A 12966-nucleotide genomic window follows, 5' to 3' on the forward strand; every position below is an offset into this window, starting at 1 on the left:
GGCAGAAACTTCTAAGTTAATGATTCGTATCCGAAGTTTTTAATATTTTTTTCTTTTTTTTTTTTTTTTGTTTTCTTTTTTTTTATAAGTATAATTTATATATAATATAGTACGTTGCTGTGGCGTGAATGCGGAAATGCATATATATATATATATATATATGTGTGTGTATATATATATGTTCAAATATATTTTAAATATGATTGATAAAAATTGAAGTATAATTTTTTTTTGAAGTATAACGTATAATATATTTAGCAATAATATAATTATATATTAAGTATACATACATATATATATATATATAAATTTTATTACGATATAAAAAATACTATAATACCCATATTATAAACATCTATAAACACTTACATGATATTGACTCACATTAATATCAATTTTGAATTATCCATATAATGTATCGAATAATGTAACATATACCTACAATATCCAGGCTCGAGATAATGAGAGATAGAGAAAATTTATTACATCATATTATTTACAGAATTATTATTTTATCTTAGAATTCTTTTTCACGATTAGAAATCGAACGTTCGATTTAACCGAGCCATTTTAGAAACAGCAGGCAATGCGAAATTAGCTGGTTGGTGTTGTACAGTTACACGTTACGCTAACGAGACTTACTTCCGATTATAGCGAGGAGACTTCCATTGTTCGTTGGAAGCGGTTGAATTTTCTCTCTCTCTATCCCTCTTTCTATCTCTATCTATCTATCTATCTATTTCTCTCTCTCTCTCTCTCTTTCTCTTTCTTTCTCTTGTCTTCGTCTTGCGTTGTACTAGTTCGACCACTCCCGCGCGTCGCTCGATTTATCTATCCGCTTGTTGTTCGGTCCGTATAACAGATTAGATGGATTCCGTGTACCTAATCCTAAGAAAAGACTCGTTTACCGAGTCTTTGACCGAGAGATCGAGTCGATAGGGTGCGTTTAAAAGGATCCTTTACTTGAACAATCGATATGTCGCGACGTTTCGAAACATCCACATTGTATTTTTTTTTTTCCTTTTCTTTTTTATCTTTTCTCTTTCTTTCTGTTTTTTCTTTTTCTCGAGCTAGATATCTCTACCCATTTTTTCTATTTAATTTTTTATACGCAAATATTCAAAAGACAACGCAACGTTATATCCCAAAGGAGAAACTGCAACTCGTAGTTAATTCTAATTTCGAAACTTTCCAACGTCGTCGAATCGTTTGTCAATGGGCCAATCGGTAGAAAACTCCTTTATAGGAACGGTGAAAAGAGATAGAGATAGAAAAAGAAAGAAAAACAGAGAGAAAGAGAAAGAGAGACAGGAACGTCGAACAGAGTCGTCCTCAGGTGCATCACGAGTACTACGGCCATGCGTCTTGCCGGGCAGCATTGGCATTTAAATGTTAGCCGTATCTGCCCGATGGTATTTTACCATCATCCGCGGCCGCATCTCACCGTTCTCCCGTGCACACTACGTACAATTTCGAAAGTTAAATGTCAATGAAGAGGACTCTGAATAGGTGGAGAAAGAGGGGTGAGGTATAGGGAAAAGATGCCCCTTACGAACAACTATTATTCGATTCTTTTAAACTTCTTCTTCTTCTAATTCTTCGTAGGAATAACGAAAGAATATGCTCGCGTAGAAGCGGTAGCCATTTTGGCCATTTTCTAATGGCCGACCATCTACGCTATCATCTTTTCAAAATGGCCGACCGGCGGTCTATTCAAAACTAACAAACTTATAATTCGAGTTAATACTTCGATAAAGAAAAAAAAAAAGAAGAAATATCATATCGATCTTATCGAATCGTTTGAATAAACATAATCGTATGAAAATGAATGCGATTAAATGAACGAAATGGAGAAAAATGGTTGAAAGATTTTCATGGGAGGAAAGTACGGTTCGTCGCATTAAATAGCGATCACCATCGTCTTGAATATCCAACACCACGGAAGGATCACCACCATCTCTTTGCTCGTTGTTTTATTCGTCTGATAATATCGCAAGGAGCTCATGTACGACGTTATATGTATATACATAAATATATATATATATATATATATATATATATATATGTATATATATATATTTCTCCTCCTCTTTCTCGTAGATGGATTCGCCGTTACAACGGCAATTAGTGGGGTTAAACGGTCTCGATACCGCGTACTCGCGCTCTCCTCGTTACGATTTGCGCCGGAAGCGAAGAATCGCGTTGGCTTGTATATAGTGAGGACGACAACAACGACGAGGACATGGATGAGGACATGGACGAGGACAAGGATGAGGATGAGGATGAGGATGAGGATGAGGAAGAAGTAGTGGAGGACGATGAAAAAGAATATGAAAGAGAAGGACAAGGAGGAAGGTGAATAAAAGGGTCGTGTGTAAGGATTCCATACATGGACGCGTGGCATGGGTTCACGACTTTGCGTATAAAAGTAAATACGTGAAGTTCACTACTGAAGAAGAAGAAGAAGAAGAAGAAGAAGAAGAAGAAGATGCAGTGAACAGAAGGAAAGAAAGAATGAAAGAGAGAAAGAGGTAGATAGATAGATAGATAGATAGATAGATAGATAGATAGATAGATAGAAAGACACTCTCCAAAGTAGGAAGAGAAGAAGAGGCCTGTTTTATACGTCTCTAAGAGAAGGAAGGACTCAGCCGGTGCTAACGGTAGCCACCGATGGAGTTTAGTATGCGCGATCTGTTGCCACGACAGGAAACAGAATCCTTTCCATTACCAGCATCGTCGGTTGGCCGCGACACCGCAACGACTACCGGCATTGTTACGCTCCTACACCCGCGCTTCGATCGCGTCCTTATCGTTTCTTCGGGATACCCTTTGCCTTGGACAGTTCAACTTCGGTATTCAGCAACTCTTCTTCTTCTCTCTTTCTCTTTCTCTTGATCTTTTTCCTTTTCTTCTTCTTCTTCTTGTTCTTCTTCTTGTTCTTCTTCTTGTTCCGTTTCTTCTTCGTTAGTTCGTAGACTACGTGTCCAATCCTCGTTCTAATGAATTACTATGTATGTATATAGGTAGTCGGTGATTTTTCTTCAATTTTTCTTGTATCTTTCTTTCTTTCTTTTTTTTTTTTTATTTTCTTTTTATCGTTTCTTCTTTTTTTTTCGTAATTTCGTTGCAATTCTTCTTTTCAATTTCTCTTTCTAATTATTCCAACAATCTTATAAATCTATTTCTTTCATACCGACTTGTATCAGTATTAGTGTCAAATATTTAACTCAGACGTGTACATATCTAGGATAAACTTTTTTTTTTTTTTTTTTTTAATAATTTTTTGTAACTCTTAGTTTCTTAAGAGAAAAAAAAAACAATAATAGATGAAGAAAAAAGAATCTAATTTTATCGGAACACGAGTATTTTCATAAATCGATTTACTTCACATCTAACGTGTACTTTTTCTAATTTAACTTTTTTACGATTTGATATTGTTCGATCGATTACGTGACTTGTACATGTTACGCATCACGCACGATTACATAGGGTCGTTTCATCTCGTTCTCGGTCAATCTCTAAATCGTTAAATGGTGTTTCTTAACTATTTTACCTAATGACCGTTTGATTGCTTCTGTTAATTATTGTTAGTCTACTAGAGCTCTCTCATTGTTGGGAAAAGTAACGGTACTGTGCGAGTTAAACGAGCCACGCGTCGCTTCGTTTCATCGAAAGAAAAGATTTTTATCTAAAACGAGCTAACCGACAACACATCAGGAATTACATTTCAGATTTATATTCTCGCACTCGATCATCGTATGCGTGTTCTTGCAAGAGGATACATAAATCTATCCTTCACGTCACTATATAAGATAATAAAATTATTAATAATAATGAGTGATAATTATATATCGAAGAAAAGAAAAGAAAAAGAACCAAAAAAATACTCGGTTAAAATAATCATGAGTGTTGTTATCGTTTGTTACATAAAATCACGTTGATATTCGTGCTTCGTAATAACAGCAGATGACCTTGTATCTCGTTTTTCTAACTCTTCTTTTTTTTTATCGAATTAAATGATATCAAAAATTATATAATTTCATTCAAAAAATACAAAAAAAAAAAGAAAAACGTTATACGCAAATCGGATTAATAAGATAAATCATTTTTCTCCAATTATATATTACAAAGTAATCTAATCTCTCATAAAAGAAAAAATAAATACATAGATAAATGATACAAATTATATGCAAATCGCGTTTGATAAATCCGAATTAGAAGAAAATCGATTTTCTTCTGAAACGAATCGTAAGGTATCATGTCAGATTGAAATTTTAGTCGCCGTTTCTTTTTATCCTGTCCCTTTTTCTTTTTCTCTTCATTATCTTAAAAAAAAAAAAAGAAGAAGGAAAGAAAAAAAATTCGTTTGAATCATCGAATTGGTATCATTACCGTTAACACAAGATCTTTCACCAAGATTCATTTGATCGAGCAGCCTAATATCCCTAGAAATTACGCGCTTACCACGATGTAATTGAATTCCGTGTAATTCCATTGCTATAATAATCAGGTGCACGTGCTCGGTTATAAACGATCGTTCTCTTCGTCGATGATGGTGACGGTAACGGTGGTGCGAGGGTGATGGCGGCCATCTTTCTTTCTTTCTTTCTTTCTTTCTTTTTTTCTCTTTTCTTTCTATCTATCTATCTATCTATCTATCTTTCTCTTGGTTAATTCTCGACGTAAATCGCCAATAAACGATACATCCGCGTATAATTCCTTTGGCCTTGAAGAGAATTGATCATCGGGTTATCTCACGAGAATCTCTTCACACCGATGGCGCCAACGCGGCCTAGTTGTAAAAAAAATGAAAAGGGAGAGAGAGAGAGAGAGAGAGAGAGAGAGAGAGAGAGAGAGAAAGAAAGAAAGGGATGAGAAAGAAAGAGAGAGAGAGAAGAAGGGAGAGAAAGAGAAGTGAAACTAATTGCTGGCCTCCTCTTCGTGGCTAGACTCCCGGAACGACGAAGAAACACTATCTCTCCAACTAATTAAATTACTTTCCGTGAAATCAGCGAGCAAGCAGACCATGTAACGCCGCGAGAGGAAAAGCGAACCAACTTGAGAAAAAGATAGATAAAGAGAAAGAGAGAGAGGAGATGAATTTTCGTTTTGCCTCGGGCAACGCGATAAATCGTCGAATTAACGTTCGTACCTTCCGATGTTTCGAGCGATGCATCACCGTCCACCGCGGACGCTTCTTCGCTCCGAGAAAAGGGAGGGAAAGGAAGAAAAAATATAAAGAAAAAAAGAGAAAAGAGAAATAAAGGAAGAAAGAAAGAAAGAAAGAAAAACAACATTTTCTAATGCGACTCGACTGTGATTCATGGAAGTCATCATCAACCGGCTAGCGGTTAACACTCTGTTTTTTTTTTCCTTTCCTTTTTTCTTTCTGTTTTTCCGTCTTTAATTTTATTTATTTATTTATTTGTAAGATATTTTTGAAGAGATCGAATTACGTGGAATATTACGTTTAGGTTCTTAAAGAGAACGAACACGTTATTATCGACAATAGTAATTTTATGCGAATTTACCCTATTGAAAACGGGACATTATTATTATTATTATTATTATTATTATTATTATTATTATCATCATCATCATCATTTTTATCATTTCTTTTGCTCACCTTGGAAAAAAAGGTCGTTCTATCGATACAGCGTACTTACTTATTATGTATGTACAATATAAGTACTTACATATGTAGTTAGTGTGTATACATACTACGTACATAGGTACATACATATCATTCGATTTTTCGTGACAAGGTAAACACGTTTAACCTGCCGATTATGTTAAACACAATGACACCGATCTTACCGGTCGAAGATATGCCATATTTATCTTTTTCTTTCTTTTTACTTTTTTCTTTTTGCCCCTTTATTTCTCTCCCATTAAAACGAAGACGTAACTTAACGTTTTGTATATTAATAGGACAAGAGGGATAACGATCGTGTTAATGATCACATTGAGAATGAGTAAGTAAGTAAGTAAGTAAGTAATAATAATAATAATAATAATAATAATAATAATAATAATAATAATAATAATAATAATAACAGCAACAACAACAACAATAATAATACGTTTGTATACAAGCGGACACGCGTACTACGTACACGCACACTCTTTCTCTCTCTTTCTCTCGTTTCACCCCTTGTTGATAAATTCGATTTCATATTCTAAGAAGATCTCAGTTTGACGATCGTCATCTCTCGTGCATGAGCTTATTGCCTTGTCGTTTACACACTTCCGCGTTTTCCACCAGTCGAATAAAATATCTCGGATCGTTGTGCGCCATTTTTCCACGTCATTGAGCTCGTCGTCCATTTTTTTAATCTCTTTCGTTCCTTTTTTCTCTCTCTCTCTCTCTCTCTCTCTCTTCTCTTTCTTTTGAAAAAGGATTATAACGTTCGTCGTTCGGTTCGTTTTATTCGCGTGTGTGCGACAGAGAGAAAGAAAAAAGAAAAAGAGAAAGAGAGAATCTTCCAAGAACGACGTTTACAGGTAAAACGCGATATATCGGTGCGATCACGCAGCAAGCAAAGGATCCCTTTGGTCTCGAGAGAAGAAGGGTATCTCTCTTGGACATGTTGGTCAACTAATGCAGACGTTTGCATTGAATCGAGCGATGCACTCGCACCGACGACAGTCGGTGCACTCCGCGGTGTTCTTCCATCTCGGGTGAGTGACTGATCTCATGTATCGGTATTTACATGAAACATAATCCGCTCCTCGTGCCGCTTCGTGCCACCGTAGAAGAGTTCTTACTCCTTTCTTTTTTCTTTCTTTTTTTCTCTATTTCTCTGTCTCTCTCTATTTTTTTCTTTTTTTTTTTCCTTTCTTTTTTCTCTCTCTCTCTCTCTCTATCTCTATCCTTCTCTCTCCTTGAATAAAAAGAGTTATAGGTATGGTGTGCGATATTTCTTACTTTTTTACCGTATTTCTTTCTTCTTTTATTTTTTTTTTTCTCGTCGAGAGGAAAATATGAGATAAGTATGTTTGAATTTCGCGGACGGAGTGACCCGAGTCATTGGCTCGATCGATGAAATCCTTGTTGTTTTCTTTTTCTTTTTGTTTCTTTTCTTTTCTTTTCTTTTTTTTTTTGGAAAAATGGAGAAAGAAAGGGGTGGAAGAATGGAGAAGAAAGTTATATAACTTTCACACGGATGATCGTTGGAGGAGTTAAGATACGAGACGAAGAAGAAGAAACTTCGTGAATCCATTGTCTCCTTGTCCTTATTTTAGAGTTCAGTGGGTTATTCAGCCGGAAGTTTTCTCTCTGTTCTAAGAGAAAGAGCGTTATATAACGATCGGCTTGCTTAACGATAGGTTGAGGTAAAAATACGAAGAGAAGATCGTGCGAGGTCGATCGCGAGAGAGAAAGAGAGAGAGAGAGAGAGAGAGAGAGAGACGAATGAAAAGTTAATGATTCTATGAGTTAAGGGATACTAAGGTGGTTATATATCGCATAACATCAACCTAGTAAAATCATTTTCATCATTTTAGATAATAATTTCGTTTGTAGTCAAGCTCGTGAGATATCTACGTGTGTGTATATATATATATATATTTTTTCTAAATACTTTTTCATTAATGATTATACAACTATAACAGATCAATAAGGTATAGAAAGAGTGTGAATCGGGATTGAACGAGATTCTTTCAAACTCAGAATAAATATATAAAAATACATGGAATACGTTCTTAAAAAAGAAAACATATTTCAAAATGGCCGTCTTTCATATTCCTATCTGCCTATACTATATACCTAAATAAGTAAGTACTTAAATATAATCGAATTGGATGTATCATTTTCTTTTCTTTTCTTTTCTTTTCTTTTTCTTCTTTCTTTTTTCATTTTATTTTCTTATTATCCTTTTTCTCTTTGCTATTTCGTTCGATACTTGTTTTCATTTAACATATCCATACATATGGATACTGGAAATTATCGACTGCGTTTATCGACTTAGCGAATGTCCGCACGTGTGTGTGTATGTGTACGTGCGCGTGTGCGTTCGTGTCTGCGTGTCACGTAAGGATACCTATCGTTAAAACCGACCGATAATTTCGAAATACGATCGTAGTCGTAATATCGTCGTAATGGCACTGTCACGGAACGCGATGGGAAGCGTTCGTCGTTCTTCGAATCGTTCGAAGGTGGAGGAATACGTTCTCGGCTGATCGAGATCGATCGGTCGAAGAAGAAAACGTTTAGAGAAACGACGGTGGTCTCTCTGTCTCTCTCTCTCTCTCTCTCTCTCTCTCTCTCTCTCTCTGTCTCTTTCTATCTTTCTCTATCTCTCTCTCTTTCTGTTTTACTCTTTCTCTTTCTATTCCTCTCTCTTTCTGTTTTACTCTTTCTCTTTCTCTTTCTATGCCTCTCCTCTTTCTCTCTTTCTTACTCTTTCTCTTTCTATTTATCTCTCTCTCTCTCTCTCTCTCTCTCTCTTTCTTTTTTTTCTTTCTTTCTTTTTCTTTCTCTTTCTCTCTTTCTCCCACTCGTACTCCTTGGACGGAGTTATGCAAGCGAGCCTCTCGATAACAGATCTCGTCCGATCGCTGTTTACGAGCGTCGTTTCTTCTCCCTGTAAGTTTATCGATGTCTCGTTTAAGGTACGCTGAAAGAAAGATCGTAAAGTGTGCCTCTCAAGACTAAGGAAGAAAAATTCGATGATGATCGTGAAAATCGTGAAAAACAGAGAGACGATAAACGAAAAGGAAAAAAAGAAAGAGGGAAAGAAACTATGCATGAATTCGATTCATTCTTTTCTTTTCTTTTCTTTTCTTTTCTTTTCTTTCTTTTTTTATTATCTTTTCTTTTCTTATTTCTCGGACAAAATTATCAGAAAGCACAGTGATTGAACAGTTTTAATTAAAGACTATAAGTACGAATTATTTGATTATTTGTTTGAAATTATAAAGATTCGACGATAGTAAGATCGAGTAAGGAAAAAAGAAAAAGTTACATTTTGTTGCCGCAATATACTGTTCGATAGTCGCTATATTTTAATAACAAGATCAGGAGCAAGATCAAGATCATTTTTCGTTTTCTTTTAGAAAAATACGATGCATAGTAGACAATCGACATATTTTAACGAATGAATGAATGAATTAATTAATTAATTAATTAAATAATTAATGAATGAATACGAACATAGTTAGATTAATAGATAGATGAATAGATAGATAGAAAAAGGAAGTAAGCTAAGTCAATTTGTTTTCATTACACGAATTAACATACATTACACTCATTGTAAGTACGAACTGAGATCGGCAGGGAGTCGGCTTGGAATGTGGCGAGTACTCTTTTTCCGAGAATACTAACACACACACAGACACACACACACACGTACAAAGAGAGAAAAACATACACATGCGCGAATATAGTCGACCATACACCTACGACTTTATACCTCTCGAATACGTCTCGTTCGAGAGAAACCCGCGTAAAGGTGAGGAAGATGGAAGAACTGATGGAGGTGTAAGGGTGGGAGGAGGAATGGGGGTTATACACGTTTAACATAGAAAGTCGACTGAAATCGTAGCGCGTGCATGTAATAACAGGCCACTGGGTACACACACACATCTATAGAATATAGGATGAAGGGGGATGAGCAGATTCTAACATCGGTTCGTCCTTACCTCGGGGTAAGAAACGTACGTGCGGAGGTGTGGAGGTGTAGAGGTATAGAGGTGTAGAGGTTGTGGATGTGGAGCGAATGAGAAACACCGATCGATCTTCTCGAGGAGAATGAGAAAGTGGTGGTAAATCTAACGACCGAATCTCGGGATCACGGTGTGTAATATGCAAAACAGGAGCAACGGGTTAGTAAGAGAGTATGTGTTATATGTGTGTGAAAGAAAGAAAGAGAGAGAGAGAGAGGGAGAGAGAGAGAGAGAGAATCTTCCCCGAATGAATTCCACGATGCATGGTGACCAAGGTAGAGGTCGAGTTCTCTTGGTCGGATCCCTCTCGACATCCTCTTTCCTCCCATATCCTCTCTCAACCCACATACCTCCTCATTTCTTCTTCTTCTTTTTCTTTTTCTTATCCTCCTCTTCCTTCTTCTTCTTATTCTTCTTCTTTTATTTCTTCCATTTCTTCTTCTTTTACTTCTTCCACTTCTTCTTTTACTTCTTCTTCTTCTTCTTCTACTTCTTCTTCCTCCTCCACTACATCCTTCTCCTCCTCGTGATTTCACGCGGGAGTGCGTGAAGCAGAACGAAAGGAACGGTCCGAACCTTATCTCTTTCTTTCTCTTTCTTTCTTTTTTTTTCTTCTTTCGTTTCTCTCTCTCTCTCTCTCTCTCTCTTTATCTTTCTTCTCTTCCTTTCTTTCTTTCTTTTTTTTCTGCTTTGTTTTGCCACTCTTCTTCTTCTTCTTCTTCTTCATCTTTCTCGTTTCTTTCTTCTTTCTCTTCTTCTTCTTTTTCAACATTGCTTCGAGTACTTTGTACCGGTAAAGGGTAAGAAAGGAAAAAGGAAATAAGAAGAAAAAAAAAAGGAAAGAAAACAATCTCAAAGGCTCGACTCTTTACGTTAGTCAGGAAGTTCGTTTCTCGTCGAAATTTCTTTTCTTCGTCGTCGTTGTCAACCAACGAAAGGAAGGAAGTCATGGGGGATTAGAAAAAGAGAAGGAGAGAAAAGTCGCGCGTGTCCGTTTGCGTTTAAAAAAAAAAAGAAGAAGAAAAGAAAAAAACTATAGGGATACTCTTAATAAGACGAAAGGTGTGTAACTCTTTCTTGAGGCGACACCGATTTTGAATAAGAAAAATATTTTTTTATGAGGTTTCTCACGGGGTTAAAAAATCAGAGAATGTTTATTAAAAGGTCGTTGAGTAATCTTGTTGTATAACTTCGAAAGTCACACAATTATATATTTAATTTATAGACGCACACGTATATGTATTTTTTTTTTTTTTTAAATACAATTAATATAGTATAATTACGTTAATATGAATGATACTATAACTTTCGCGTATGTAAAACCTTTCTTATTAACACCAGAAGAAAAATTTTGTAGTTACAATGGGATTAATTAATTTTCTTCGTTCATTCTATACGAATGTATATAAGTATACATATGTACAAGTGTATAAACGACCGTACTCACATTAGGATTCTTTTCTCTCTTTTTTTTTTCTTCTTCTTCTTTTAATCACGGACACTTTACAAAAAGAAAAAAAAAAGAAAAAGACAAAGTAGAGAGAGAAAAAAAGATAAGACATTGAACGTGTAGTAAAAATGGTAGTATGAAATACGCTTAAATCCTAGTAATCATATTAAATTATTAGATTTGAACATCGGCAAAGCTTTGTAGATATCTACTTTTAGATTTCATTCGTGATAATATTACGATGCATAATTACCGATATATATATATATATATAGTATTGATATTGCTTCTAAGATTAATAAAAGAAAAAAGCAGAAAAAAAACATACACGCGCATACGCACGTTAAAAGAAGATAGAAAAACAAAAAGAAAAACGAGAAAAGGAGAATAAAAAACTATCGATTTAAACGTTTCTTACAGATGATATACGATAGGAAACGATCGGCAGCGCGATGACAACGCGTTACGATTCAATATCTCGATCCAACGATCGATCGATCGATCGATCGATCGGTCGGATCTATCGGATCGTGGATGATAGCTGATATCGATGACAAAGAGAGATCTCAGGTAGCAGCGAATGGGTTGTAAGAAGGTGAAAGACTAGTCCTTTAAAATAAGAGAGGTAGAAGAAAAACGAAGTGAAATTAAAAAAATAAAATACAAAATGAGACAGAGAAAGAGAAAGAGAGAGAGAGAAGAAGAAGGAATGGGTAAAAAACGGTGACAAAGCCGGATAGAAACGAGCGCGCGAAATAATTGCCGAGGTGTCCGCAGATTAAAAGCCGTGACAGTGCTGCTTTCAGCGATTACTCTTACCCGTAACGACGTAATTAAATCCTGCAATGAACGTTTGTCTAGAAACATCCTTTTCTATCTATCTATCTATCTATCTATCTATCTATCTATCTATCTATCTATCTATCTATCTCTCTTTCTCTTTCTCTAACTCTATCTTTTTATTTCTTTCTCTCTCTCTCTCTTTCTGTTTATCTATCTCTCTCTCTCTCTCTCTCTCTGTTTCTCTATTCATTTCTCTCTCTCTCTCTCTCTCTCTCTCTCTCTCCTTTTTTTCTTTTTTTTTTTTCTTTGTCTTTTCGAAGCACTCGAGTTAAAGTATTAAAAGCAATCATACGGAATCAGTAAAACCATTCGGAATTTTCAACGTTATCTTAGCACTTACTTTACGTCGGTTAGTCCGATTACTATTAAAAGAACGATTATTGTAAAAACAAACGTCTCGCGACCCGTGGAAAATTTAATGAAGGATTTTTCATTTACGTGAAACGTAAAAATTCTTCTATTAGAATCTTTAACCGACGATAAACCGGATAATTGAATCGCTATCAGAAATTTCGAACGAGATACCTTCTTCCTCTTTTTATCTTACTATCTTTCTTTATATTATTCTTTTTCTTTCTTTTTTTTTTTCTTTTCTTCTCTTTTTTTCCTTTTCATTAATTTTATTTATTCCTCGTAGGTATAAATACGTAATAAAACGCGGTTTAAACTATCCTCTTCGATGCACTCGGAACATTTTTCTTTTTATATATACGTGCATGTCTGTCTGTGTGTACTTTATTAATAATTATCTAATTAACGAGGGATGATAATTAGTTTCGTTCGTTATATCCAATCGGATCATTCGACTCGATTTAAGTGATATGTTCGTAAGATAGACTCTTCGACCGGACTGCAATAAAATATCGATAATATAATAATTATCAATGAATTTTATTAAAATAAGAAAAAAGAAAAGAGTGCTCGAGCTCGACGAAAAAAGAAATACTTGGCATTTCTTTTTATTTTTCTCTTTTTTCTTTTCTTTTCTTTCCTTTTTTTTTTTT

The 12966-nt window shown here is 35.3% G+C and overlaps 2 protein-coding genes across 17 annotated transcripts in view; one reads left to right on the forward strand and one right to left on the reverse strand.

Annotated features, from left to right (window-relative positions):
• LOC127065576 (40S ribosomal protein S11) overlaps positions 1–12966 on the reverse strand; it is an 86014-nt gene that overhangs the window by 69209 nt on the left and 3839 nt on the right. The gene's annotated exons all lie outside the window — the stretch shown is intronic.
• LOC127065565 (uncharacterized) overlaps positions 1–12966 on the forward strand; it is a 150581-nt gene that overhangs the window by 66925 nt on the left and 70690 nt on the right. For 3 of the 16 annotated variants that reach the window (XM_050998071.1, XM_050998067.1, XM_050998064.1), the window contains exon 3: positions 6508–6684. The exons of the other annotated variants lie outside the window; for them this stretch is intronic. The gene's annotated coding sequence lies outside the window, so the exon portion shown is untranslated. The remainder of the gene's footprint in view (positions 1–6507; positions 6685–12966) is intronic. 16 annotated transcript variants of the gene reach the window in all.

This window comes from Vespula vulgaris, chromosome 8 (assembly GCF_905475345.1).
Source record: "Vespula vulgaris chromosome 8, iyVesVulg1.1, whole genome shotgun sequence".
In the NCBI taxonomy this organism is placed as follows: domain Eukaryota; kingdom Metazoa; phylum Arthropoda; class Insecta; order Hymenoptera; family Vespidae; genus Vespula; species Vespula vulgaris.